This window comes from Micromys minutus (assembly GCF_963924665.1).
Source record: "Micromys minutus genome assembly, chromosome: 3".
NCBI lineage: Eukaryota > Metazoa > Chordata > Mammalia > Rodentia > Muridae > Micromys > Micromys minutus.
Genome location: NC_137972.1, coordinates 67,370,962 through 67,376,298, shown reverse-complemented (window position 1 = coordinate 67,376,298; position 5,337 = coordinate 67,370,962).

The window sequence follows — 5,337 nt, the reverse complement described above, 5'->3', positions numbered from 1 at the left end:
CCTGAAGGCACTGGAGTAAACACAGGACTGGGAAGGCTTGAGAAGACAAGTTCCTGGAGAGAGGAGAGGCTCAGGGGTGGGGGCAGGGGTGAGGGGCGGGGTTCCGCTGCCTTTCAAGGTAGTGGTCAGTTCTCAGGCTGCTGTGGGTGTGATGCTGAGAAGCCAGTGGCAGTGTAGTCAAAAAGGTGGGCAAAACTTCAGGCACATCATGGGACAGGCGACAAAACCTGGCACAGATGGCTTGCAAAGGAGGAGCCAGATCAGATATCCCAACTCCTTGGGGTCCTAAAGAGCAATCCGTGGTGACCTATCTCGGTTCACCTGGCTGGCTGGATTTCCAGTTCTGAGAAGCCCCTTTGTTCAAGAAAAGCTGAGGCAGTTGGTCAGACTCGGTATACCCTGCGACTAAAGCTTGATGCCTCTTTCACATGTCTCCGGGGAAGGACTGTCCCTCATTCTGAATGAGGCAAGTGCAGCTCTTCTCCAAAGAGGCTGCTCAAGCCCCTGGTGTCTTCTACAATTGATACAAAATGTCCAATAGTCAACTGAAAGATAACCAAGCACGGACAGTGAGGGGGTTGGAACAAGGAGGGGAAGTAAACACTAGAAACATAAACACTGGAGATTCTGATGCTGCGGTTTCAAGCTTGTTGTGATGCTACTTTAAAACATCTGGGTGTCAGGACCCACACCTGTAAAGCCGGTCCTTGGGATGCTACAGCAGGAGGGTCATGGTTTGGAGGGAGGCTGAGGCTGTGCACTGACTTGTTTCCCAAAAAGCAAAGTGAAAAACCTTTACAATAACAAGTCCAATTCCTGCCAGAAGCAAAATGACAGCATGAATATTTTCAGTAGCATCACAGTAGCAATAAATAGAAAACTTAAAAATGCGACTAAACTTAAGGTTAATGGTTATGTTTATTCAAATCTTAAGAAAATAAGTAATTATGAAGGTAAGTTAGAAAAAAAATACATGCCGACCAAAGCATAAAAAAAATAGAGATTTTTCTACTTCAAGAGAAAACACATAATTACTGATCCAGAGGAGAGGGAGAGGAAGAAGAAAAAGAGGGGGAGGGGGAGAAGGATTATATGGTACTTGAAGATCTGATGGCTGAGGGTGGTCCAAAAGTGAAAAAGACAGAGCCTCCTGCTCAGGAAGGAGGTATAGGGCAGGCAGGGGACAGCTAACCTAATACCAGTCGATGTGCCCTTACACACACACACACACACTCTCTCTCTCTCTCTCTCTCTCTCTCTCTCTCTCTCTCTCTCTCTAACCAGCAGTATAAATGAAAACCACAGATACATAGGTGTAAAACTGTAAAACAAATAGAAAATAAAAAGCAGCCATTAAACCAAACTGGGTGATGAAGTTACAAGTTCAAAGCCCCGAATGCAAACGATGCCCACTGTGGGTGTGAATGGGGATGGCCCCCACAGACTCCTGTGTGAACGCTTGGCCCAGGGAGTGGCACTATTAGGAGGTGTAGCCTTGCTGGAGGAAGGGTGTCACATGTAGGTGGCTTTGAGGTCCCCTCTTATGCTCAGGCTCTGTCCAGTGCAGATGACAGTCTCCTCTGACTCCTTGAGGATCAAGAGGTAGAACCCTTGTCTGGCTCCTCCAGCACCAAGTCTACCTGCACGCTGCCATGCTTCCCACCATGATGACAATGGACTGAACCTGTGAAACTTACTGAAAACCAGTCCCAATTAAAAAAGATTTTTATAAGAGTTGTCTTGGTCATGGTGTCTCTTCACAGACACGAAACACTAAGACACTTACCGAAGGTCAAATGTCCAATAAGATCATTCATGAATAAAGGGAGGTATGAATAAATAAAGAGGCACGTAAATCTAAATGAAGACTGTATGAAGCAATTGTATTTCCAGAACTCTGTGTGATAGTTCAAAAACAATTCAAACCACCACAATCAAGATCAAAACAAAACAAAAAGAAAATGTTAAATTTGCCTCAAAGCTGCATACCTAAAACAGAAACCAAATCAAAAGGGATGAATTCACCATCCTACTAGAGTTTTAAAATATTTTATTTCATTTGTATGAGTGTCTTGTCTGCACAGATTCCACACCATCCTGGTACTCAAAGAGGACACTGGAACCCCTGGAACTGGAGTTACCAACAGCTGTGGGTGCTGGGAACTGAATCCGGGTTCTTTGCAAGAGTAGCAAATGTTTTAACTTCTGGGCCATCTCTCCAGCCCCATGGTAGATTTGAACACACCCTTCCTAGGAACAGAGAGAACAAGTAGACAGGAGAGAAAAGCCAGCCAGGATATAGAGAGTTACAGCAGCACAGAGCTGACAGAGCTGGTATGTCACTCTGTATGCCTGACTGTGGGATGATCACTCTTTCTAAAAGATTCTACACAGAGCATTGGCTACGTGTGACCAGAGTCAAGGAGATGACAGAAATCTTTAACATATTGCCAACGATTAAAATTCTACACAGGGCATTTTCTCACCACAGTAGAATCAAGTCAGAAATCAACAGGTAGAAATGTTTATGATATAAATCAGATGCTTCCAAATAACCCATAGGTCAGAGGCCAAATCATAGGAAAAACTAGAATGTTTTGAATTGATCGATAAGAATGTGTGGCTGGGGCTAGAGAGACTCCTCAGTAGTTAAGAGCACTGGTTGTTCTCAGAGGATCTGGGTTTGATTCTAAACAGCCATAATATATATCCACCTGGATATAATGGCCCACACCTTTATGTATGTAGTGACTATGTAGTGACTTCTAGGCCAGCTAGAGCTAAATAGATAAACTCTCAGATAAACTACACCACACACACACACACACACACACACACACACACACCTATATGTGCCATAAAATCTGCGAGAAGTAGATTTTATGGCACATGTAGGTGCACAAGAAAGTAGATTATGAGAGAAAATTTAAAGGCTAAAAGCTAGTAAGCATGCAAAAATGCTGGATGATTCTCTTACACAAAACACCTGCTGTAATTAAGTTCCTAAGACACAGATAGCAGTTGTTGCAGAGGATTCAGGCAAGGAGGAGTGAGAGCCAGGGTTTCTTGGCTGCTGTGGAGGTAGATGGTAGTGAAATCTGTACCCAATGCTGCTGTATTATACACTAAAAATGGTTGAGGTGGTAAATTTTGTTATGTGTATTTTACTGCAATTTAAAGTTGTTTTTAAAATAAGTATCTGCCTTAAGGAGTTGGGAGAATATCTAATTAGCCTGAGGTAAGAATTAAAGGAGAGGGGAAGCCATAGGTGGGCAGGGAATATGGAGAGTTACGCTGGTGTAATTCAGTCTTAAAGGACACTTCAGCCAACCATACATGGTGGTTGGAAGCTAAAATGGCTCTTGGGAGACATCCAGCTTTGGGGTTTGGACAGACCTTTATGTCCCATAATAACCATCCAGACCCTAGGCGGAGGCAGTGTATGACCCTGTGTAAATAGCTCTATTCAAGTAGAGAAAGACTCCTGTTGACATGGGAGGCCATTTGCCAGAGGAACTTTCAGCAGCAGGGAAAGGAACAAAAACGAGGATCCTCAACAGATCTTCACACCCTGAAGAAGAAATGAAGCAAGAAGCCACCCATATTGCTTCACCAATATCATAAATGCGGCAGAGGTTGTGAGGAAGGTCTCACAACAAATAGAGATAAAGAGGGAGGAATTATGGGTAGGTTTGTACCAATCACCTTGAAAATTTAGATGAAACTGCAGATTTTCCACCAACTGTTAGACACTAACACCAGAGCAAATGGAAAGCTGAATGATTTCTGTCTATTCGGTATATAATTAGGAATCTTTTCTATATAGAAACATCCAGACCTAGACGACTTCAGGGCATCAAGGTATAAATATGACTAACTGCATAAAACCTCTTCCAGAGAATAAGAAAAAAGAAAGCACCATCAGCAGATTATAGGCAAGAATAACCTTGACACCCAAACCTGGGAAGATCATTATGAAAAGTAAAATTGTTGGTAATCATTCTCATAAATACAAGTATAATCTTAAGAAATTAGCCAATCAATAACGGCCAACATTTTGATGTATTATATATCAACCTCACGATCTAGAAAAAGAATATTTCAGGATAAAAGGTTGGATTAATATCCAAAAGTTAATGTAATTTACCACATTGACATAAGAAAGAAGATTCTATGTATCACTGGATTTAAAAAAAATGGCTTGGTACAATTCAATGTCCATTCATACAGGAAATGTTATATAAGCTAGTGATAGAAGGCAATTCTTTGATTAGATAAGGGAATCTACAATAAATCTCACTGAAGACATCTCACTGAACCATGAGATAGAGAAAGTTTGTCTCATAGGATCTAAAACCAGCTAGGACCAGAAAGGTAAGACTAGCCAGCTAACCCTCCTGATGGCCACAAAAGTACATCAGAGGTGGACATATGTAATCTAGTCATAGGATGTGATGCTGAAGATCTCCGACAGGTAGATGTGTGTTTGTGTGGGGACTCCAGAGCTCAAATGCTATGGCCATGGCCACTTATAAGAACAAGCACTTAATTGGGAGCTTGATTACAGTGTAGAGGGCCACAGCAGGAGGCTAGGAATGCCACTGGAGCAGGAGCTGAGGGCTTTACATCCCAGTTCACAGGCAGCAGATAGAGGGAGAGACTGGGACCCAGGCCCCAACATCCACCCCAGGACACACCTCCTCCAACAAGGTCACACCTTCTCCAATGAGGGTGCACTTCCTAATCCTTCCCAAACATTTCCACTAACTGGATGTCAAACATTCAAATATCCGAGCCTGTGGGGGCCACCTCATTGAAATCACCGCACCAAGGAAGTTGTGCACACATTAAAATCCACTCTCGGGGAGTAATTCAATTTCTGCAAAAACCAGTCTCACAAGAGACATTAATTCCTCTCAGCAACCCAACAACTTCTTCAAGGCCACATCTCCCAGTACTGTTATGTCACAACCAATGTTCCAAAAGAGCTTGGGTGGAGACAAACCACAACCACACCACTGCATCCTCTGTGGTGGAGCCCAGCCCGAGGCAGGATGGCCACCAAGGTCAGACCATTAACCTGTGGTAGCAGCGGGTAACCACAGGTAATAGCCCTACCCAGGACCACGTGCTTACCCATAAGCCCTTGGGTCTCTCATTTGACTTTGGCAGTGGAAGCATCTGAAATGACCTGTACTTCTTCTTACTCATCTTGCTAGTTTCCAACAACTCAGACGTCAAGTATGTGCCTGCTTAGAGCAAAAGGAATTGTTCTTGTGCCACTGAGCTTTGCCAACAGGAATAACTGTAAAATCTCACGGCTGCCGAATCCATCCA